At 44.5% G+C, this 25,584-nt stretch overlaps 1 long non-coding RNA gene across 1 annotated transcript in view; it reads left to right on the top strand.

The window, feature by feature from the left end:
• Window positions 1-622: 622 nt before the first annotated feature.
• LOC146349707 (uncharacterized) overlaps window positions 623-25,584 on the top strand; it is a 38,225-nt gene continuing 13,263 nt past the window's right edge. The window contains exon 1 of the long non-coding RNA XR_014789062.1: window positions 623-704. This is a non-coding gene — a long non-coding RNA (uncharacterized LOC146349707). The remainder of the gene's footprint in view (window positions 705-25,584) is intronic.

Below are 25,584 nucleotides of genomic sequence, written 5' to 3'. Positions count from 1 at the left end.
GAGGATGGGGAGTTGAAGATCTCCTCTGCCACTCCTCCCGCCCCGCATAGGATGATTGTAAACCTACGAGTTCAGGGGCTTATGATCATCGAGGGCACAATCAATAGGATTGCACCCTAAGCTTAGGAAAAAAAACCTCCCATTAGTATCAATGGAAGCATTTTATTTTTCCTAAGCTTAGTTGCCATGTAGGGGTGGGGTTGGGTGTGCTGCAGCAGGTGGAGAGGGGAGGGTTACTCTTTCCCTCATCTGCTAGAGTCCCTTGAAAATCCCTCCATGCATGGCAGTTAAGTTGAGAAAAAAAATCTCTTCAGTTAGCATCAGGGAATAGTCAGGGTTCTGGGGAATAGTTTTGGTGCTCTGGGCAATAGATTTGGGGGCAGAGCCCAATGGGCCCAGGCTTAGCAATGCTACTTATGTGGGCACTCTACATGGATGCCCAAATGTATGGATGACTGAATCACTTGATTCCTGCCCTATTTCTGGGGTGGTGGGAGAATTACAGACACCAATTTGGATCTCTGTGCCTATTGGTCTCCACATGGAATGCCTGTGTAACCCACTGGTATATTTTTCTTTAAGAATTCTGAGGGAACATTCTGCACATGCTCAGTAAAGGAGTGAGTTAGGGAGTGGCCAGCATTTTAGGGAGTTACCAAAAGCTTGCTTTCTCCTCCCTGTAAGACTCTGAACTCTTGAGACAGGTTAGTAGGGAGGTTTCCTTTTGAATTTTTTAAAAGTTATGAGTTTTTTATATTACAAACAATATGAGTTCCTTGTTTGTTTACATTCTTTTATATTGTATACAGGGCTGTTTAACAAAGTTCCTGTGTTACTGGATCCTGATCCATTTTTGAGAAGATTGCTGCAGAGCTGGCGTGAACAGAATAGAGACTGGGGGGGGGGGTTCTTCGGCCAGCAAAAAAAATCAAGTTTCAGAGAAAAGTTTTATTGATATTTTTCTTGTGGACTCAAGCTGAAAAAAAGACAGAACTCTGGGAGGGCTGTGCTCTGTTTTATTGTTTTGGTGGGTTATGCATATAAAATTATTATATGTGCATTATTATTGTTTTTAATTAAGATATTAAAATATATTGTCCCTGTACAAAGCCTTTGCTGCTGTGAGTCCCTTTAGAGACCCTGAAGAAGAAGTGTTACACCTGCATCACATGTTACATTATAAGAGTGGTGGAAAGCAAGGAAACTGTCCACTTAATAATGGGAACAAGAAGTTCAACCCTAGTAAGCATCCAAGCTGGGCCATAAAAACTGCTCTACATGTTGGTTTAATGCCAGTTTCCAGAGAATATCTCCATTCTGTTTGCAGAGTGGATATGTGTATATTCTGCTTTTATTTAAAGCACATGTTGATGTCCTTCCGCTCTCTTTTTACTTAAACCACATCACTGATTCCTGTCTTAGTTTTCTGCTGCATTCGTTCTTTATTAATAAAAAATAACTGGGCAATTTAAAAAACAAAAAAGGGGGATGGAACTGGTCACCACTGCGTCTGCATGGTATTTCATGAAGACGTTTGTGCCTTTGCAATTAGCCACAATTAAGATAGATTCATAATGGTTTAACCCCCATGTTTCATGTCACACTTTAGCAACATGAGGAAAGTATCCCAGTCCAAACCCAATAACACCTCCCAAATGGAACATGTAGAATTTATTTTAAACTCCATAAAAGTGCACGTCCTCTCTCGCACCTGTCAGGTAGGATTTCTGTCAGTCTCACTCTACAGAATACAAATGACTGAGTCAGAAATACCAGGAAGTAAAGAAAACAAGACAGATGCTTGCGCTCTTCAGCTCTACGGAGGGGACAAATGCTGTCCCAGCAGGCATACTAGAAACTCACCGGAACAAAGGCTCATTATGCACGCTAGTCCCAACTTCCCTCAAAGTGTCAGTTGCAGTCATGTATGATTGACTTCTGCTCTTTATTCAGGAGCTCTGAGTCTTGGAAGCCTTTTAGTGCCCCAGGTACAGGCCAGAGGAACCTGATATGTCATGTTTCAATAACTTCTATAGGACCTTGCAGACGTCAAGCACCTACTATTCCAGTCATGCCTCTTTACAATCTGTCTGCATACAAAGGGACTAGTAGACAATCAGACTGTAACAGGGTCCCCCCCGCTCAAAAAACCCCCAGTTATTCAACAGGAATGGCAGAGGTTTGAAAAATGCTTCTGCTCACCATAATGTACAAGTAAAATTAAGAGTCCCTTTGACCTTTGAGAGGATTTTCTTGAAAGAGCACCGGGTCTGCAGGCAGCTATCTCCTTCACTCGATGTTAGGGTGGTACTGTGGACTAAGAGCATCTCTACACCAGCTTAAAATCCCGCATTGCAGGATCACAACGGACTCCCTTTACACGTGCTTCCTTCTCCCCCTCCTACTCCCCTTTATCTGAGTCTTCCATGGGTTTCATTGGTTTAGCTCCTCTTCCTGCAGTTTTTCTTTTTTCACAGAGGAAACTCCAGTGGGGTAATTTGATACCTCATTGTCTTTGATCTATTTAAAAATGGAATATGGGTCACTGAGTGCAGGAGAGTCCCTGGAGGTTCACGGTGTCAACTAAAGGGCCTGCAAACTTCTGTGAGTGCGCAATCTCAACAGCAGGATAAAAGGTCCATGTGAAGAAGCCCTAAGTCAGAGAAATGAAATGATGATACTCAATCTTCCTCAGTTTTTAAACTGAGGAAGTATGCACTGAGGGTGTTGAGCTTCTTTCGGCCTGAGGGCCAAATACAATTTTAGAGAAGCGGGGGTGTGTGGCCAAAACAACAGCACACTTTAAACAGCTTAAAGCTCTTACGGCCAGTAACTCAACTTTAGGAAAAGCATTTCAACCTTCTAAAAATGGGAGGGGGGGGGCTGCCAAATCCAGGGAACCACCAAATAATTGGCAGATAGGGGAAAGGTGGTGGGGCCAGGGGAAGTGGGTGTGGCTATCTGGGTAAACTCAGAGGGCCAGATTTGCCCTGCAAACCTGAGGTTCAACAGCCTGGTTTTAAAGGGACAGTTACAACCACAAATGCTGTGGAATGAGCTCCCTAGAGGGATTTGCCTGGCACCTATGTTGTTCTCCTTCTGGCACCAGGTGAAGATCTTTTTATTCTCCCAGTATTTTAGCTTCCTAATCTTTTAGCTCTGGTGTTTTAAATCTGTATTTTAAATCTCTGCATTGCTGCTAGGCTTTATTCTGCTTGTGCTGCTATATTGTGGTTTTAAGCTTTCATATTTTATATTGTTTTATGCTGCACTCTGTGGTTTTAATTTTTGTGAACCTCTCAGAGAGCTCCAGCTATTGGACGATATAGAAATAAAATGGAATGAATGAATAAATGCTATGAACTGTACAGGAACATCAGGGTAAAAAATCAGGAATGTTTTCACTTGTTTTCATAATGTGAGAAGAAGCCAAGTTGCTTGTTTACATAGTGACTGATACAATCATATTTTTGAATCAATTCTTGTTCTGCCATCTCACACTCCTTACATCTGCCAGAAATAATCTTCTGAAGCTGGATCATTCTAAAATAGGCTGTGGCTCTGTTAGTATGCATTGCAGTACTTTCTATTGGGAGCTGTAGGTGATTGCTAGGGGTATTCTCTTGCTGGTGTTGTTGTAGTAGTTGTTCCCTTGGTATGAGTTGTGCTTTTGCACTCTGGGTATCTCCTGTTATTAGTGCTGTATCTTAGATTTAGGAAGGCTTAAATTAAATGTTTCAAATGTTGACACCATTCGAAAATGGTGTGGATCAGAACCGACAAACTGAACTAAACTAGGCTTAGCTGTTTCCTATAGAACTTTAATTGTGTTATGGATGAAAGCTACCCACATAGAGTTATGTATTGTGACCATTTCATCTTTTTAATGATGACTAACATTTACTGCCATAATGTGGAAGAAACTTATTATTTCAACTGAAAAATACATCAATCTTTAATCTAACAAATGGTTTGAACTATCCCTACTCTGAACATTGGAAAAGGAGGGACAAGGTTGTCCATTGTGGCTTGGCAGTGCTCACAAATGAGCTGTCAGTAATCAAAACCATTAATTTCCTCCAGTACAAACCGTAACAGTCAGCATCCCATACTATAGAAAGAGAAAACTGAGGCACAAAAGATGCAAAGGGGGAGGGCAGGATCACACAGTCACACAAAGGTACTTCTTTGGACCCACATTCTCCTGTTCCAGTAACAACTCCCCTTCCACAGAGAACCAAGTGACGTTAAGATGATGAGTGGGAAGGGAGAATCCACACAGCCATAATAACAAGGATAACGATAATTAAAATAATTATTATGGGGAAATGATCTGCACATGCGTATTAGTGTGCACATGCACAATTTTGTTAGCGATACTGCTGTGCTGGACCAGGAGTTCCCAGCACGGTAGTGCAGCAGCAGCTGGCCGCTGCAATCGGAGAAGCGGGTGGCGGCAGCGTGAAGAGTTTAATTTTTTAAAGGTACAGGTGTGTTTGTGTGTGTGTGTGTGTGTGTGTGGGGAGTGTGGTGGCATTGGCAGGACAGCACCCGGAGAGCCCGGGTGCCACTGTAGCGCTGCCACTGTAACCTGTTCACAGTTCCATTTGGTCAGACATGACCTCTGCTGTGGCACTCCACTCTATTCCTCCACCCATCTAGTTTTCCATTCATCCCCAAAACAGCACGCTAGCATCCCATGGCCACTGGGAAAGCTCAGTCTGCACTGGGCTGCTTCTGGAATCCCCCCATTAGAGTGGGGGGGGGGGCGTTGTACTTCTGGAAACCTTGAGATTCCACCAAGCACTGCTGATACCTCCTCCTTGGGCATGTGTGGTGTGGTTTTGGCTAGATAAGCAAGTAACAGCACTAACAACCTGAACATCGAGAATAGAGACTCTTCAGTTATTCACTGAAGCTTTTCATAGGATTAACTGGAATTTTTCCTGTGTTCTAGTCCCTGTCTGGTCCTTCCCTGATCATTTTTCTGTTTATATCTGCTTCCTTATAATCTTGCATTTTGTCACGCTACTCAAAAAGTGAAACAGATGATTGTGTGTGGGCAGGTGAGCGAAGTAAAGCCTAAATACTTCTCCACACTTACTGGGAGTCAGAGTTGTGGGGCACACATTCCTGGTGGGAAGGAGGGGAGAGCCTTGAGTCTATGGCTGCTCAGCCATGGGGCTGTCACACTTCCAGTGGCACTAGGAGGCCCAGGAGACAATCAGGACTTGGTGGGACGGAGCTTCAGAATGGACAAGAGAGAGAAGTATAGCCAATGGCCTATAAATGTAGGCCTCCATCTTGGCTTCAGCATTGTCTGTGCCCCACCAAATTCTGTTCCAAGCTGAAACCAATAAAGTTGTGGGCAATTGTTTAACCCATCCAGGTTCATTTGTCTGTTTGTTCCCTCTCCTTCTTTTTCTAATGGGACTCAGCTATGTGCTGCCACACACAACTTTCCTAACTTAACTGTTTGCATTCAATTATACTATTGTCGCATACTTACTGGATGACACCAGGTTCTAGTACTGTGAGAGAGGGAGAAAAATGTCCCCCTATTCACTTTCTGCACTTCATGGGTAACTGTATACACCTCTATCATGTCCCTCCTTTCTCCTCTTTCTTTTTAAGCTAACTGCCCCATATTTGTAAACAGTCATAAAGGATTTGCTTCAGACCCTTGATAATTTTTGTTGCCCTTTTCATGCTTGTATACATGGAGCTTTAGCATGAGCATATTACCCCATTCACTTTTATGGCAAAAGAAGCTCCATGTATGCATCTCTTTGTGCTTGCAGAACTGTCCCATCCAGTGAAGCAAATGGGAAAGCCCTTGTGGGTAAGGGAACTGAATGTGTGCATTAAGCTCTTGTTGTTGTTGTTCAGTCGTTCAGTCATGTCCGACTCTTCGTGACCCCATAGACCATAGCATGGCAGGCCTTCCTGTCCTGCGCTTTCTCCTGGAGCATGCTCAAGTCCATATTCATTGCATCGGTGATGCTATCTAGCCATCTCATCCTCTGCCGTCCTCTTCTCCTTTTGCCCTCAGTCTTTCCCAGCATCAGGGTCTTTTCCAGAGAGTTTTCTCTTCACATTAGGTGGCCAAAATATTTGAGCTTCAGCTTCAGTATCTGTCCTTCCAATGAGCACTCAGGATTGATTTCCTTTAGGATTGACTGATTTGACCTCCTTGCAGTCCAGGGGACTCGTAAGAGTCTTCTCCAGCACCACAGTTTGAAAACATCAATTCTTCGGCGCTCAGCCTTCCTTATAGACCAGCTCTCACAGTCATACGTTACTACTGGGAAAACTATAGCTTTGATTAGACCTTTGTTGGCAAGGTGATGTCTCTGCTTCTTACTATGCTGTCTAGGTTTGCCATAGCTTTCCTCCCAAGGAGCAAGCGTCTTGTAATTTCATGGCTACAGTCACTGTCTGAGGTGATCTTGGAGCCCAAGAAAATACAATCTGCTTCCATTTCTTCCCCTTCCATATGCCAGGAAGTGATGGGGCCAGATGCCATGATCTTCGATTTTTTTATGTTGAGTTTCAAACCAGCTTTTGCACTCTCCTCTTTCACCCTCAACAAGAGGCTCTTTAGATCCTCTTCACTTTCTGCCATTAGGGTGGTATCATCTGCATATCTGAGGTTGTTGATAATTCTCCCGGCAATCTTAATTCCGACCTCTGATTCATCCAACCCCGCGTTTCTCATGATGTACTCTACATATAAGTTAAATAAGCAGGGCAACAATATGCAGTCTTGTCGTACTCCTTTCCCAGTTTTGAACCAATCGGTTGTTCCATGTCTGGTCCTTACTGTTGCTTCTTGACCCTCGTACGGGTTTCTCAGGAGACAGGTAAGGTGGTCTGGTACACCCATCTCTTTAAGAATTTGCCAGAGTTTGTTGTGATCCACACAATCAAAGGCTTTAGCATAGTCAATGAAGCAGAAATAGAGGTTTTTCTGGAATTCTCTTGCTTTCTCCATGATCCAGCGAATGTTGGCGATTTGATCTCTAGTTCCTCTGCCTCTTCAAAACCCAGCTTGTACTTCTGGTAGTTCTCGGTTCGCATACTGCTGAAGCCTAGCTTGTAGGATTTTGAGCATAACCTTGCTGGCATGTGAAATGAGCGCAATTGTGCGGTAGTTTGAACACTCTTTGGCATTGCCCTTCTTTGGAACTGGAATGTAAACTGACCTTTTCCAGTCTTGTGGCCACTGTTGAGCGTTCCAAATTTGTTGGCATATTGAGTGCAGCACTTTAACAGCATCGTCTTTTAGGATTTTAAATATCTCAGCTGGAAGACTGTCATCTCCGCTAACTTCGTTGTTAGTAATGCTTCCTAAGGCCCACTTGACTTCACTCTCTAGGATGTCCGGCTCAAGTTCGGTGACTGCACTATCATGGCTATCAAGGACATTAAGATCTTTCCTGTATAGTTCTTCTGTGTATTCTTGCCACCTCTTCTTAATCTCATCTGCTTCTGTTAGGTCCCTGCCTTCTTTGTCCTTTATCATGCCCGTCTTTGCACAAAACGTTCCCTTGAGATCTCCAACTTCCTTGAAGAGATCTTTAGTCTTTCCCATTCTGTTGTTTTCTTCTATTTCTTTGCATTGTTCATTTAAAAAGGCCTTCTTGTCTCTCCTTGCGATTCTCTGGAACTCTGCATTCAGTTGGATATATCTTCCCCTTTCTCCCTTGCTTTTCACTTCCCTTCTTTCCTCAGCTACTTGTAAAGCCTCACCAGACAGCCACTTTGCTTTCTTGCATTTCTTTTTCTTTGGGATGGATTGAGTTGCTGCCTCCTGAACAATGTGACGGACCTCCGTCCATAGTTCCTCAGGCACTCTGTCTATCAGGTCTAATCCCTGAAATCTATTCCTCACCTCCACTGTATATTCATAAGGTATATGATTTAGGTCATACCTGAACGGTTTAGTGGTTTTCCCTACGTTCTTCAATTTCAGCCGAAATTTTGCAACAAGCAGCTCATGATCTGAGCCACAGTCAGCTCCGGGTCTTGTTTTTACTGACTGTATAGAGCTTCTCCATCTTTGGCTGCAAAGGACATAATCAATCTGATTTCGATATTGACCATCTGGTGATGTCCATGTGTAGAGTCGCCTCTTGTGCTGTTGGAAAAGAGTGTTTGCTATGATCAGCGTGTTCTCTTGGCAAAACTCTATTAGCCTTTGTCCTGCTTCATTTTGTACACCAAGGCCATGCCTGCCTGTTATCCCGGTGATTTCTTGACTTTCTGCTTTAGCATTCCAATCCCCTTTAATGAAGAGGACATCTTTTTTTGGTGTTAGTTCTAGAAGGTGTTGTAGGTCTTCATCAAACCGATCAACCTCAGCTTCTTCGGCATCAGTGGTTGGGGCATAGACTTGAATTACTGTGATGTTGAATGGTTTGCCTTGGATTTGTACTGAGATCATTCTATCGTTTTTAAGATTGTACCCCAGTACTGCTTTTCCCACCCTTTTGTTGACTATGAGTGCTACTCCATTTCTTCTAAGGGATTCTTGCCCATGGTAGTAGATATGATGGTCACCTGAATTAAATTCGCCCATGCTTGTCCATTTTAGTTTGCTGATTCCCAAGATATCGATGTTCAGTCTTGCCATCTCATGTTTGACCACCTCCAGCTTACCTTGATTCATTGATCTTACGTTCCAGGTTCCTAAACAATATTGTTCTTGACAGCATCGGATTTTCTTTTCACCACCAGACACATCCACAGCTGAATGTCCTTTCGGCTTTGGCCCAGCCGCTTCACTCTTTCTGGCGCTACTTGGAAATACTCTCTGCTTTTCCCCAGTAGTATATTGGACACCTTCCGACCTGAGGGGCTCAGTTGCTGGACTGGGGTGACAGAAAGTATGTTGTTCAACAGAACTAACTCTCCGAGCGTAAAATTGATATTAGAACTTCCCAAAAATATAGCAAGGGGTATTCTTGGAGGAAATAATATCTACCTTCAAGTTGTCACTGTGGTATAAAACTACCATTCAAATATATTCCCAGTAATTTGAGATAGCCCACACACACACACACACACACACACACCAAATATACCTTTTCATCAAAGCAGAAAAGTCAAAAATAGTATTTTGTTTGTACTAGAAAAGACAGAAGCAAAAAAGGAAGGTGAAGTTTCTGCCTTTCTGCCTTTCACTCTCAATAACTGCCAACATAAAATGTACAGCTCTAAATATGTATTTCAAAAATTTAGTTTCCCCGTTTTGCACCTCTTTCTTTAACCAACGCTTGTTGGGTTGGAGATTCAAGGTATTGACTGTATAGTGAATGGTGAGTGTGTGTACCAGTTCTAAAGAAATATCACTTTCATTCTTTGTTTTAAAACAATATGTGTAGCTCTTGGTTTTATGGGAAGTCAGGAAAGATAGTGGAATAATACCATCTCCAATGGAGATAGGGCTGAGCCATAGGCAGCTGTCAACTTGGAGCCAAGAGCTGGGAACTAGGAGCCAGGAGTTGGAGTCAGAACAAATCAGTGCTAGGAAGACAATTGATGCCTAGGCAAAGTAGCATCCTAAATGGAGACCCTTTATTAAGGAGAGCCAATGGTCAGCCTCAGTGGACCAATCCACTGCAAGCAAAGGGTTCCAGTAGACCTGGGAACCTTTGCTGTCTAGGCCAGTGCTCCAGACTGTAGCCCTAGTGGCTCACTACTGGGGAAGCTGGGCACAGGCCTTTGGGTTCCTGGCTCTAGGCTCAGCATCTCCTGAGAGATAGCAGGATATGCTAAACATCTGTGCAGCATCACTAGGCCTTAAGAGTAGTTACCTATGCTTGGTCACCTAGGTTCAGAAGCCATATATACAGGCATAACTCACTGCAGTACAGCTAGGACGGCACCTTGGGACCAAGGTTCAGTGCCCATAGCACCGGGGGTGCGGTGATAACCAGCCAGAGAATGCGAGGTGATGGGGTCAGTGGTAAATAGGTCAGCAAGTGGGCCAACATGGGCAACTCTGGTTGCCACAGCATCCTTTCTTCTTCTTCTTCTTCTTCTTCTTCTTCTTCTTCTTCAACATTTTAGAGTCATGGGGTGGCCATGTACAACTGTGCATGGTCACAGATACTCATTTTATTATTTTTACTTTTAAAATATATTCTCCTTTTCTATGGGGAAAAAATGTGTTTATTCCCAGGTAAATATGTTTAGCATCAGGGCAGCAGAAAAAAACTTCATTTTATTCCTGGAGTCATGACAATGCTATGATTTAGGTGAATCTAAAAAGGGAAACTGCTCATGCTCAAAGTACTCTGTTTTAAATCAGGGTTGGCAAAAGGTCCCCCCCCCACGCCCCAAATATCAGTAATGTAGAAGCATTCGTAAAGCATGAAATAGTGCTGGTGATGGGGAGAACAGAAATGTCAATTGTGTGCTTCACAACTGACATAATGCACACCCCCCTGCCATATCACCATTAAGTCCAGGATCTAAAACTGATGAGTGCATGGGGACACTCCAATGGCATTAAATACAATGGCACTTGTTAGCCACTGATTCCCATGGGATGCTTGATTCACTAGGCGCCTAGTTGGCCCCTGTGAGAACAGGATGCTGGATTAGGCAGGACTTGGTCCGACTCGGCGCAGCTCTTTTTATGTTCTTACGTGAATTGCACTTACAGCTTGTGGCGCCTTTTGCAGTGCAGATGTGCTCCCCTTATAAACTGTGGAACTGCCTTCCTCCAAGCACATTCCAAAAGTGACATAAGGCCTTTGGGGTTAGGGTGACTTGAATGAGCAATGTTAAGCAAGAAAGGAGGTCATTTCAAGATAGTACTGTGGCGTTTTGAAGAGGTATTTTATTTGTTTAGTTGTTTTTACTGGTTTATCTCAGCCTTGTCGCTCATTCTGAGTCCTCAGGATGGGATGGTGTGGGGGTGGGGAGTAGAAATATTAATTAAATAAATACACCCCTCAGACCAATTTGTTATCTTTTCTGGCAGTTTTGTCAGAGGGGCTAATAATGAAGTAAACATGGAAAATGAATGATACCATCTCCCTTGAAAACAGCCTTTGCAGGTCATGATTCAGTTACACTGGTAGGTAGTGTGAAAGAAAATTGATCTGTTGTTATATGTGCTGTGCCTGAACTGTGAATATATAGGGGTGGTTAATTGGTGGGGCTTTAGATCTGACAGCTTTGCCACCATTTATTTCTGACTCTCACTCATGCCTGCACATACGTGGGCAAACCAACACACCATCAAAAGCTATACAGAGAGAGAAACAAAGGAGGCCATACAGAGAGAGTGAAGAAAACGTTGAAATGCTATTGTCTCTAGTGAAGAGCTAGGACACTTCTGCCAGGGTTGATCATTACGGAATTATCCAAGTGATGTAATAATGAAGAGCCAGTGGAGTGGAGATGGAAAAGGGAGGACCTGGTTAAAATTCGCACTCAGAATGGGAACACTAGAACATAAGAAGAGCCATGCTGGATCAGACCAAGGGTCCATCTAGTTCAGCATTCTGTTCACACAGAGGCAAACCAGCTGTCGACCAGGAACCCACAAGCAGGACATGAGTGCAACAGCACCCTCCCACCCATGTTCCCCAGCAATTGGTGTACATAGACTCACTGCCTCTGGTACTGGAGGTAGCAGATAGCCATCAGGACTAGTAGCCATTGATAGCCTTTTCCTCCAGGAATTTGCCTAACACCCTTTGAAGCCATCCAAATTGGTGGCCATCACTACATCCTGGGGTAGGAAATTCCATAGTTTAACTATGCATTGTGTGAAGAAGTGCTTCCTTTTATCTGTCCTGAATCTCCCACCAATCAGCTTCATAGGATGACCTTGGGTTCTAGTATTTTGAGAGAGGGAGAAAAATGTCTCCCTATCCACATTCTCCACACCATGCATAATTTTGTAGACCTCTATCGTGTCTCCCCTTACCCACTTTTTCCCAAGCTAAACAATCCAAGCTGTTGTGACCTGCTCTCATAGGATTCTCCAGCCCCGTGGTCATTTTAGTTGCCCTTTTCTGCACTTTTTCCAGCTCTACAATATATTTTTTAGGTGTGGTGACCAGAACTGTACACAGTTTTCCAAGTGTGGTCACACCATAGATATGTATAGGGGCAGTATGATATTGGCAGTTTTATTCTCAGTTCCGTTTCTAACTATGCCTAACATGGAGTTTGCCTTTTTTTTTTTTTTTTTTACAGTGGCTGCACACTGGGTTGACATCTTCATTAAGCTGTCTACCACAACCCCAAGATCTCTTTCCTAGTCAATCACTGCTAGCTCAGATCCCATCAGGCTATACTTGAAGCTGCGATTCCCCCCCCCCCATTTGTATCACTTTGCATTTGCTTACACTGAACCTGTCAGGGGTGCCTCTGAGCATAGGCAGTGACAGAGTAGCTCAGATTCTGAAGAGGAATCACAAAACGTGGGGGAGAAACTTTCACAAACTCTTCCAGACAGGGAGAGACAGACTCCTCAGGTTTCAATAGTCCAGCTGGATGGAGAGAGCTTCTCTTCACACACCCCTGTGAAAGTCAGCGAACAGGGAGAGGTGGGGCTTGCACAGCCTGAATTCTTAGATACCAGGCACAGATGCAGAGCCAAGAGAGAGATGGCAGAGGCGGAGCTTAGGTGATCTGCCCGATTGGCCCGGCAGGAACAGCTACGCCTAGAGACCTCACGAGATAGAGGGAGATCCTGCCTCCACCCCTTAAGTTAGGATAGCCTGCCTGCCTTTTCTCAAACGGTGGGTAACTTTCAACCTTGGTAGCTTTCCCTTGAACTCCCTGAAGACTTTTCCTTTGTAGACTGTGAGTTACTGACAATTTGCATCTGTATGACCCATTGAAGTAAAGGATTAAAGAGCCGTGGATAGAAGCCTCTTGTCTGTGTTTTTATTTTGGCTTTTGAAGTTCAGGGACAAAAGGGAATCCTGACAGCTTGCCCACCATTTGAGAAAAGGTGGGCAGGCTATCCTAACTTACAGGGTGTGGGGGGGAATCTCCTTCTATCTCCCCCATGTTTTGCGGTTCTTCTTTGGAATCTGAGCTACTCTGCCACTGCCTATGCTCAGAGGCACCCCTGACAGAACTGCATTTGCCATTTACATGCCCATTCTCCCAGTTTGGAGTGATCTTTTTGGAGCTCTTCACAATCCCTTTTTGTTTTAACCACCCTAAAGAATTTGGTGTCATCAGCAAACTTGGCCACTTCTCCACTCACTCCTAATTCCAGATCATTTATGAACAGGTTGAAAAGCATTGGTCCTAATACAGATCCCTGTGGGACCCCACTATTTACTTCCCTCCATTGCGAGAATTTACCACTTATTCCTACTCTCTGCTTTCTGTCCTTTAACCAGTTACTGATCCATAAGATGGCCAGCCCCATTATTCCATGACTGCTAAGTTTGCTCAGGAGTCTTTGGTGAGGGACTTTGTCAAAAGCCTTTTGGAAGTCCAAGTAAACAAAGTAAACTGGATCACCCCTGTCTGCATGTTTATTGACACTCTCAAAGAACTCTGAAAGGTTAGTGAGACAGGACTTAACCTTTGTGGAAGCCATGTTGATTCTTTTTCAGCAGGGCTTGTCCTTCTATATGCTTACTAATTTTATCTTTAACAATGTCTTCAACCAATTGACCCAGAACAGATGTTAAGCTAACTGGCTTGTAATTTCCCAGATCCCCCCTGGATCCCTTTTTGAAAACTGGTGTTACATTAGCCATCTTCCAGTTCTCTGGTATAGAGGCTGATGTTAGGGACATCAATATGTTGCATATTTTGGTTAGAAGATCAGCAATTTCATATCTGAGTTTTTTGAGACTCTAGGATGGATACCATCTGGGGCTGGTGATTTATTTGCTTTCAATTTATCAATAAGGTGGAGAACTTTATCTTTTGACACCACCATTGGCCTCAACTCCTCAGACTCCCTTCCTGAAAACATCAGTTCAGGCTAGGGATGTACGAAAGTCACTTACCTTTTCAAAGGGTGACATTCGCGGTGGGGGGGAGGCGCTCTGTCCCTCCCCCCGAAATTCTCTCCAGCTGGCTCCGCTTCACGGAGATTCTGCGGAGCCGTCGGCCGGGGCTGCCCGCAGCTGGACATCCGGCCTCTGGGCAGCCTGCAGGGACGCAAATGGTGGCTGCCGTAGCTGCCGCCATTTGCGTCCCTGTATTTTGCCATGATAGGCTATGTAAATATTTACATAGCCTATCATGGCAAAATACAGGGACGCAAATGGTGGCTGCCGTAGCTGCCGCCATTTGCGTCCCTGTATTTTGCCATGATAGGCTATGTAAATATTTACATAGCCTATCACGGCAAAAACAACAACAACCACCAGTGAACGCAAATGGCAGCGGCTACGGCGGCCACCATTTGCGTTCCCTTTTTTTTAGCCATGATAGGTTACATAAATATTTATGTAGCCTATTACGGCAAAAAAAAAAAGGGAACGTAAATGGCGGCCACTACGCCATTTGCACCCCTCTTTTGCCATAATAGCCTACATAAATATTTACGTAGGCTATCATGGCGAAAAGAAAGGGAACGCAAATGGTGGTGGCCATAGCCGCCATTTGCGTTCCCTTTTTTTTGCCATGATAGGCTGCGTAAGTATTTACGTAGCCTATCATGGCTTCTGCAGGGATGCAAATGGCGTCCCTGCGTTAGCTGTGATAGGCTGCGTAAGTATTTACATAGCCTATCACGGCTATAGTGATCAAATGAATGGCAGCCGTGGCCGCGGCCACCATTCGCAAATCAGCGCGAACGGCAGCAGGTAGGTGTCCCGTTCCGCCACAGATTTCGGAGGGCCGAATGCACTGGCATTCGGCCTCACCGAGATCCGTGGCGGAATTCTCTGACATCCCTAGTTCAGACACAGGTATCTGTCCAATAGCTTCACTTCATCAGTGAAGACAGATGAAAAGAATTCATTCAACTTCTCTGCATTCTTCTTGTCCTCCTTCAGTACTCCTCTACTCCATTGTCATCCAATGGTCCAACTGCTTCCCTAGCTGGTTTTCTGCTTCTGATATATTTAAAGAATTCTTTATTGTTGGCTAGGGGTGCACGAAAGTCACTTACCTGGTCTTGCAGCTTTTCACGGTGGGGGGGAGGCACTTCGCTGCTCCCCCCACGAAGTTCAGGCCGGGGGGGGGGAGGCTTCCTGCCTCGCCCGGCCGAAATTCAGGCTGGGGGGGAGGCTTCCCGCCTCGCCCAGCCGAAATTCAGGCCGGGGAGGAGGCGCCTCGCCTCGCCCGGCCGTGAAATTAAAAGTAAAAAAAACAAAAGCAAACACCCCTGTGATAGGCTACGTGACGATTAACGTAGCCTATCACGACTAGATCTGCAAAGTCAGCCGTGATAGGCTACGTAAATCGTCACATAGCCTATCACGGGTGACTTTAAAAAAAAAAAGCGCGTACGCAAATGGCGGCCCCCATAGGGAGCCGCCATTCGCGTTCCTTATTTGGTCGCTGTAGTCTACGTAAAGATTACGTAGACTACAGCGACCAAATAAGGAACGTGAATGGCGGCTCCCTATGGGGGCTCCCATTATCCGTACGCGCTTTTTTTTTTTTTAAGTCACCTGTGATAGGCTACGTGACGATTTACGTAGCCTATCACGGCTGACTTTGCAAATCTAGCCGTGATAGGCTACGTTAATCATCACGTAGCCTATCACGGGGGCATTTTTTTCTTTTCTTTTATTGGAATGGCGGCGGCAGCAGCCGGTCGAAAGACCGGCTACCGCTCCCGCCCCGGACGAAGACCCGACAAACCGCCGGCCGGACCCGCCGCCGGGAGGGACATTCGCCAAACGTAAATCCTGTCCCGGGGGGGGTGCGGGGGGCGGGGGGGTACGGAGAATTTCTCCCCGAAACTTGTTCAGGGGGCCGAACACGTTGGTGCTCGGCCCCCCGAAGTTTCGGGGAGAAATTCTCCGCCATCCCTCTTGTTGGCCTTGATATTGATAGCAATATGCTCTTCACAATGCTTTTTTTGCATCTCATTGTCTGCTTGCATCGCCTTCGTGCAAGCTTGTGCTCCCTTTTGTTTTCCTTACTTGGGCAAGACTTCCATTTTCTGAAGGAAGCTCTCTGTTCTCTAATAGCTCCCTTAACACTGCTCGTTAACCATGCTGGTGTGACCTCTTGGACTTGATGCTACCTTTCCTAACCTGTGGTATACAGTTTAGCTGAGCTTCTATTATTGCGGTTTTGAGTAATCTCCAAGCATTTTGAAGGGATTTAATCCTCTTGACTCCCCCTTTTAACTTCCTTTTCACCAGTTCCCTCATTTTAGAGAAGTTCCCTCTTTTGAAGTGAAATGTTGGACTTCCTGGACAATTTTCCACTTAAATATTATTAATTCTGGTAGCACTGTGATCACTGTTTCCAACTGGTTCAGCAACATTTACATCTCATACTAGGTCCTGGGCAACACCACTTATGATTAAATCCAAGGTTGCCCTCTGGTTGGTTCCATGACCACCTGTTCTAGGGCACAATCGTTTAGGGCACTGAGAAATTTAACCTCTTTGTCATGGCTGGAATCCAATCAATGTGGGGTAACTGAAGTCACTGATCGTTACAACACTTCCTTGTTTGGAGGCCTCCCTGATTTCGGTTTCCATCTCAAGGTCACTCTGAGCATTTGTCACTCTGGGGATGATAGGATGTTCCTAGCACTGAATTAGTTTTGGAGCCTGATATTGTCACCCACAGTGCTTCTGTGGAAGAGCCTACCCCTTTTAGGTGTTCTAGTCTGCACGACACTATGCCCTTTTTCATGTACAGGGCAACACCTCCCCCTGTACGACCCTCCGTGTCCTTCCTATAGAATTTATATCCAGAGATGTCCATATTCCACTGGTTCTCTCTGCTCCACCAGGTTTCTGTAATGCCCACTATATCCAGGTTTTCCTTTAAAATCAAGCACTCCAACTCTCCCCATTTTAGCTCAGAGGCTTCTAGCATTGCATAGGAACACCTATACATGGTATCCCTCCCCAGATGCCTCTAGCATGTGCATCTTTTGCTATGGGACGCTGGCCCCCTTGATTGGCTGTTATCTTCTACCATGTACTCCTGGCCTATTTCCTCCCCTTTTACATTTGAGCAATCAAAAACATTTTCATCTTCATCCCTTTGGGATGATTTAACCCAAACCAGATGCTTCCCAGCTCCTGTCGGCTTTCCCCAGGGTTTAGTTTAAAAGCTGCTCTGCCACCCTTTTTATGTTTAGTGCCAGCAGTCTGGTTCCATTTTGATGGAGGAAGAGCTCGTCCCTCTTGTACAAGCCTGGCTTGTCCCAAAACATTCCCCAGTGCCTAACAAGACTCCTCAGCTTCGCCGTCTAGTTGAGCCTGTGCATGGAACATGTAGCATTTCATAGAAAGCCATCTTGGTGGTCCTGGATTTCAACCTCCTACCTAGCAACCTAAATTTGGCTTCCAGGACCTCACAACTACATTTAGAATAATAGTAGGGTTGGAAGGGGCCTATAAGACCATGGAGTCCAACCACCTGCTCAATGCAGGAACCCAAGTCAAAGCATCCCTGACAGATGGCTGTCCAGCTTCATCTTGAAATGCCTCCAATGTAGGAGAGCCCACCACCTCCCTAGGTAATTGGTTCCATTGTCATATTGCTCTAACAGTCAGGACATTTTTCCTGATGTTCAGCTGGAATCTGGTTTACTGTAACTTGAGCTCATTATTCCGTGTCCTGCACTCTGGGATGATCGAGAAGAGATCCTGGCCTTCCTCTCTGTGACAACCTTTCAAGTATCTGCCCTCAGTCTTCTCTTCTCAAGGCTAAACATGCCATTTCCTTCAGTCTCTCCTCATAGGGCTTTGTTTCCAGTCCCCTGAACATCTTCGTTGCCCTCCTCTGAACCCTCTCCAGTTTGTCTGCATCTTTCGTAAAGTATGGTACCCAGAACTTGACACAGTACTTAAGATGAGGCCTAACCAGTGCTGAGTAGAGGGGAACTAGTACTTCATGGGATTTCGAAGCTATACTTCTGTTAATGCAGCCCAAAATAGCATTGGCCTTTTTTGCGGCCACATCACATTGTTGGCTCATATTCAGCTTGTGATCTACAACAATTCCAAGATTTCCCCACACTGTTGGTACCAACATGGACCACGACCACTGACTCTACCCCAGCACTATCTACTAGGCTATCTAGATGGTGCATGATACTGCACCAGGCAGGCAATTGACCATGCGGTCTACACGCCCATCACAAACTCAGCTAATTATCAAATCTCCCACCACCACAGGCCCCCCTCCCCCCGGAGACACATATTTGGTGTGAGAGGATATTTGTTCATCTTCCGAGGAATCGATCCCTTCTAAGGGATCATTTCCATCTTGGGACGTTAGAGAATTCCGCCACAGATCCCAGGGAGGCCGAATTCCAGTGAATTCGGCCCCCCGGAATCTGTGGTGGAACGGAGCAAGCTGCCCCACCACCCCGCGAAAGCCCCGCGAAACGGAGCCTACTTGGCTGCGGCTCCGGCAGCGGAGGCTCCGGCGGCGGATGAAGTGGCAGCAGCAGCGACGGCGGCAGCTCTGGCCGCTGCCAGGCTGCTGCGGCCGCAAATGGTGGCCATTATAGCAGCGGCCATTTGCGTCCCTACGCTGGCCCGTGATAGGCTATGTATATATTTATGTAGCCTATCATGGCTAAAGCAGGGATGCAAATGGTGTAGGGGACGCCATTTGCGTTCCTGCTTTAGCCGTGATAGGCTATGTAAATATATACATAGCCTATCACAGGCCGGTGTAGGGACGCAAATGGCATCCCCGACACAGGACGCCATTTGCGTCCGCAGCAGCCTGGCAGCAGCTGGAGGCCCGCTGCAGGTTGGCCCGGCTGGTGGCTCCGTGGACTGGCCACGGAGCAGAGCTGGCTGGGTAGGATTCCGGGGGGGAGGAACGGATCGCCTCCCCCCGTCGAGGATTCCGGGGGGGGGTACGGATCGCCTCCCCCCACCTGCAGACCCCAGCGGAGCCAGGTAAGCGGGGTTTCGTACACCCCTATTTCCCTCTTCTTCAGGATGATGCCCTCTTTCCCTGTGACCCGCATTCTCCATGACAGCAGAGGAGCTGTCACCCTGGGAGTGGGACACAGCTAATTAGTCCCTGAAGGTCTCATCCATTAACCTATCTGCCTCTCTTAGCTTCTCTAGGTCAGCCACCTTGGCCTCAAGGGAACGAACTTGTTCCCTGAGAGTCAGCAGCTCATTACACTGAGCACACACTTACAACTTCCATCCAGGAGGTAGACAGTTATACATGTGGCACTCAGAGCAATGTATCGGATAGCCCCCACCCCCCTGCTGGCTTTCTACCTTCATAACTGTTTTTTTATTTGGGTGTGTTTTCCTTGGAAAACTTAGTTGTTCACTATGAGAAGGCTAACCCTCTGGGATTTAGCTGTATCCTTATTTTGGCTTCAGCTGCTATTTATGAATTTTAAATTGTTACCTGAGATACTTGAATAGATAATTAAGTAATTTCACTTACCTTTTCCTCACAACACAGTTACTTAACTTGCTTGTTTGCTGACGCTTTGTCACTGGGGCTCCAAGTTGGGGCTTGGAGAGTTGTAGTGTAGTGGAGGCAGACTTTGCAGGGACAAAGGGCCACCACTTTTTTAGCGGGGAGGCTGACGTCATCTGCCACCCGCCTCAGAATTCTGTTCCCTCTGAGCTTAGCTACAGTTCTTACAGTAGCTGGGGGAAGTGCATTTTCCCCAGAACAATATATTGTTCCCTGTTGTAATGCAAAGTATTTCGTGGTGGCTTAGTCTTGAATGGGCAATTAGGATGCATTCACTTTACAAAAGGCCTGCTCCTGGAGGAGGTGGAAACTACTAAAGCCAGTTTGTGGATGTAGATCAACACAGCTGCCTGAATTTTTGGACTGTCCTTGGGGGCGTGGCAATGGGGGCGGTCATGAGTGCCTGAACTTTATTTTATTTATTTCATTTATATCCCACCTTTCTTCCATCATGGAACTCAAGGTGGCTACATTTGGTTCCCAGGTGGTCTCCCCTCCAAGCACTGACCAAACCCAGACCTGCTTAGCTTCAGCAAGGTGGTTGTCTCATGTGCCTTCAGACCATGCTTTCAAACTTCAAAATTTACCACTACACTACTGAGGAGGACCACATGTTACCAAAAAAGAACAAGACCCCAAAACAAAACATGGGGCTGCTCCATAATGGATTTACCTGGCATCATTATAATCTGTGAACCCCTGCCAGCAATGCAGCAGACACTGGCTGTGTTCACACAACATAATAACCCACACACAGTGGTTGAGTCAGTGTGGGTTGTTGTTGAAGCATGGGTAGTCATTGAACAGTGGAATTATCGTGTCGTCTGAACATAGCACGTTTTCCACAGGGTGGCTTGTTAACCATGCGGTGTGGCTTGTTAACCCCCCTGAACAACCCAAAAACAAACCATGGGTTTTCAAGATGGATTGTTCAAGAAAAATAACTGCACTGCATAGTTAGCAAGCCACCCTGTGGAAAAGACGCTGTGTTCAGACCACACGATAACCCATGGTTCAACAAGAGCCCACAGTTCAACAACAACTAAGATTCAACCACGGAGTATGGGTTAGCATGTTGTGTGAACCCAGCCAATGATGTAAAGCAGAACACATAATGAAACTCATGTGTGAGTGTGTGTGTGGGGCGGCTGTGTTTAATTTTAATTTCTGGGGTACAGTAGGAAGCAGGTAGAGACAACAGGAGGTTCCTGTTCCAGCTGGATTGTTGCTTCCCCCGTCCCCGCCACATCAGCTGCCCTGTTGGAAGAATAGCTGGACAGATGGTGGGGCTGGTGAAGAAGACAGAGGCACCAGCTTCTACTAGGCCATCTTCTCCACCACACTACTACCAGCTTCCCTGTGGGAAGGAACAGGAGGGAGAGGAGCAGAGGCAAAGATATCACCAGGCTACCGGTCCATCTGGAGTGGTTTGGTTTCATTTTATTTCATTTCAAAAAGTATATTTTTAATGTATCCTTTGCTTTTGTGACATTGTAGGTCAAATGAGGCTGAGGATCTTCATCATTATTTGTTTAATTCTTCAATGATGTAAGATATTAGAGAAAAATATCTTGTTGACTTGCTCTAAAACATGGAACAAACTGGTCAGTCTGTCAGAACATAGACTTCTTGGTTTTTAATAAGGACTTAAAGATTTTGAGAAGAGTTGCTAGTTTTTTAATAGCACTAGCTAAGATCTATGCCAGTTTTTATAAGGCAGATGTGAATGGTTGCACTGGAGGGGTTTATTTTTTTTTTAATTTTAGCCTTGTATGTTTTAATTGGAAACCAGTATCATTTAATTCTATCTTTAGTTTAAGTTAGTTAGCTTTGGATTTATTAATCATTTCCTCTGATCAGTATTTAATTTGTCCACTTGGACTTTTGTAGTACATTGGATATTTTCTCTCTGTTATATTGTGATCACCTAGTGTTATAAACACTAAAACCGAACAGATTGATTAGTATCCTTTGCATCTCATAAATGTTGTAAGCCACTTTAAGGATTTCAGATGAAAAGTAGGATCTAAATCAAATAAATAAATAAAGCAAGCAAGCAAGCAAGCAGGCTGCAATGCAAAAACCTGGGACTTCTGAGTAGCCATACGTAGGATTGTAGTGTAAAATGCTTACAATGCTCACCTTGTATCCATCACTTTTTCTCAGCAGAACCTAAATAGGAAAAAAACCCCACAAACACACAAATACCATGGGTTGGATTCTGAGAAATTAATCATATTTTAGTCCCATTGCAATTAATGGGACAAGTTGGTCATGACTAACTGATTCCAATGGGACTAAAGCATGAATAACTTTCTCTGGATCCAATCCCATGTTCAGAACAGCTTGGAAGAAGGGTGGGATACAAATTAGACAGATTGGTAAAGAGAGAGATCAAATTGAACAGAATTTCCCCTTTGTTAGGATCATTTCTAAAAGGGCTGTTAAAATTTGCTGTAAATTTGTACAATATCCCTCCTCGTGTTTGCTGTACACAGACATACAACATGTTCATCAAACCAGAAAATAAGTAGCGTTGTTAACATAATACATTTTAGATATATAATATATAACATTGTTTACCAGGCTACCTCTCAGGAACTTACACTGGAAATAAAGGCTATTAACTTGCAGCCAACCCATGAAATTATTACTGCAAACATTCATTATTTTATGAAGCAGTCTATTGACAGTCTTTTAGCCTGCAGAAAGGATTATGTAGTTGGGGTAATGCAGAAACCCTCAGCAATGCTTCAGGGATTTTTTAGGAATAAAACATGTCTATTTTTTTTTCATCAGACCACATAGATAGAAAAGGTAGTGTTTAAAAGGCTGAAAATCTCCTTAAGAGAGCCATCCTATGGTCCCTGGGAGGATGTTCCAGGGGCTATAAGAACACAAGAACAGCCATGCTGCATCAGATCAAAGTCAATTTAATCCAGCATTCTGTTCACACAGTGGCCAACCAGATGCCCAAGGGAAACCCACAAGCAGATCATGAGTGCAACAGCACCCTCCTGCCCATGTTCCCCAGCAACTAGTGTACACAGGCATACTGCCTCTGATACTGGAGGTAGCATATGGCCATCAAGACTAGAAGCCATTGATAGCCTTCATCTCCATGAACTACAGGATATGGTGGAGTTCCTTCTCTGAGGGTGGAGAGAGAGGTTTGCCCTCAGGGTTCGGGGGGGGTGGTGGTGTCCCTCCTCTGTGGTGGCTTCCTCTCCAAGGCCAGAACTTCGACTTCGGGGAGGAGGGAAAGAGGCACATTGGGGTATGCCAGTGAGTGCAGAGGGAGCACAGACCTCCCAGCCCACCACCACCACCACCCCAACATAGGGGACATTTAGACCATTGCTTGCAGTGGGAGGGAATTCATTTTCATCTGCAAAATCCCACAGAGGTGTGTGTGTGTGAGGGGGGAGTTCAAAAAAACACTCCTTGCTCTCTTCTGCTCTGCCAGCAAGAGCCCGGCAGGACTTAGGATAGATTGGAGGCTCCGATATCAGAGCCCTCCATCAGAGAGCTTCATATTGCTCTCTATGTGATAGCAGTAGAAAAGGAGGCAAAGGAGTTTTCAGTGTTTTAGCATATCATTTAACATTGGGTGGACAAAGCTTGGTTTGGAACCACTTGTCAGAGATTGCTGTCCTTGAACATATGAAGGCCCCTTATACTGAAGCCAGATCTTTGATCCTTTGAGCTTACTACTATTTTAACTGGCTCCCCAGGGATTCAGGCAGAGGCCTTTCCTGCTACCTGAGGCCTCTTTGATGTCAGGGATAGAACCTGGAACCTGTTGCAAGTAAAGCACGTATACTTCCCACTGACTCCAGATTCAAGCTGCTGCTGTTCAGTTCGCATTTTAATGTGAAGCTACCTAATGCACACTTCCCGAACTGATCTGTGCAGTGAAACACAGTTATCCTTCAATATTCACACTTCTCCAAATTTTGCAATGCAGTTCAACACAAAATGTGTATATTTGGGGAAAGTGTGCACAAAAGTGCATACATCAGTGAAAATAATGTACAAAAATTATTATATTAGGGAAAATGGTTTGCAAATAAAAATGCGTACATTATGCAAAGTTATGTACAATAATGCATATATTAGGAGAAAGGCACACAAAAATGCCTATGGATTTCCATGCAGACTTTTAAAAAATCACAAACTGATGTGGAAATGGGATGAAACAAATTTAATACTGGGGGGGAAAAAGTGAAATGGAGAGAAACCAAAATTGGCAATTTCATCCATGTTCTGTTTGCTGTGCAGCCCTGTGGCTGTACATGCTGTAGCTGAAGATTTTCCTCAAAACATTTGCCATTGAGGTAAAAGCACCAAATGCATGGTGAATTTCAGCACTGTATCATTATTTCCAGTGGAGGAGGATCAGAGGGTCTGTGGTTTAGGACTTCTAGAATTGTTGCCATCTCTGGAGTAGCCCAGTGGAAACCTGGCAAAATACTGAGGTGGGAACATAGCCCAAGAATTTTCCTCATAGGCATATGGCTACTATAACTCACATGACAATACAGGAAAATTTGTGTTTGCTTCTGTTAATAAAACAAACCCTCATTAAAATAAGCAATAGCCCATGAAATGTAACTGTGCTCTTCCTAAAATGCTGTTATAATAACCTATGCACACTTTGAGAGACTATTAGGGAAAGAAACTGTATTAACATACTGTAATAAATAACATTTTCCTCCTGATTTCAAAAATTCATGGCTTCGATTGGCTAATCTCTTTGGGCATGTAACAGATGGTTCATTGTTGACATATAATAGCTATTTTTCTTCTTCATTGCAGAGATAGTGTTGTACAGGACATACTTTTATGTTGTAAGATGAAAACAACTGTACTAAAGTGTGCTGGAGACTTCCCTGAAGTGAACTGATAAATCAGTTGTAATTAGAACAAAGTGATCTCGAGCCTAAACAGAGATATCCACTTATGTGTGATTTCCATTTGCCAATAAACTCTGGCAAATATATTTTACACGTTAGCCTGAGTAGAGAATGGAATTTGACACTACTTACAAGATCACCACCACAAATGGGTTTTAGATTTGTATTTTACACTTACTGGGTCAATACAAACCTTGTAATTTATTTTATCTGTGCCTGGGAAGGTCATTTATTTTATATTCTAAAGGGTGTCATTCATATAAAACGTAAGGAGTTATAGACAAGTGTTTGAGATGGTACTAAAATGGTTCATGTACAGATGAAAATTCGAAACCTATAAAGTAAGCCCTGTAACAAAATATTGGACTTCTTCTGTTCAGGGTTCTAGACACTCAGTTCTATTCTCCATCTTTCCTCAGTTTTCTGTCCCCTACCCTACCGCACAACAGCCAATCAGAATTATGTACCCACTGAGCATGCTCAGTCCTCACTGGGCTGTTTCAGAGGGTTTGCAGTGTGTGTGGGAGAGGGTGGGGAGCAGACACACTGGTGCCCACTCCAGCTTCAGTAAAATCTTGGATTTCTCTATTGGTTTCTATGGGCTGCCATCCCTCCCATCCCTGGAGACATTTAAAAATAGCTTGTCAGTGTGAACCACAACATGATCTAGTCAGAGACTGAGATGACTCTTCCTACCCTTTTTATATTTATTTGTCTCTTCCTCCCTCCTCCTTCTCCAGCCACTCCATCATCATCATCATCATTACTATTATTATTACTATTTTTATTACTTATGATTAGCATTTATATACTACCTTATCTGCTAAAAAGCCATCAAGGCGGTGTTCAACGATTGAAAACAATAAAACATTAATAAAATAAAAGCAAAAACATCAAAAACAGTACAAGTCAATCAAAATGACACATTTTAACCCTGATTGACTCCATTCCATTCCATTCCATTCCTCCTCTCGCCCGATGTTCATTTTTTCCCCCTCCCAAAAGATAGTCAGCATTGCTTACTGTCCATATTGGACTGTTTCTGGGTCTTCCCACCCAAGGT

The sequence above is a fragment of the Heloderma suspectum genome, chromosome 3, assembly GCF_057233095.1.
Source record: "Heloderma suspectum isolate Gila_16-S chromosome 3, 16-S_ref, whole genome shotgun sequence".
Lineage (NCBI taxonomy): Eukaryota > Metazoa > Chordata > Lepidosauria > Squamata > Helodermatidae > Heloderma > Heloderma suspectum.
Note: the sequence above shows the minus strand (reverse complement) of the source record. Positions and strands in the feature narration are given on the sequence as shown.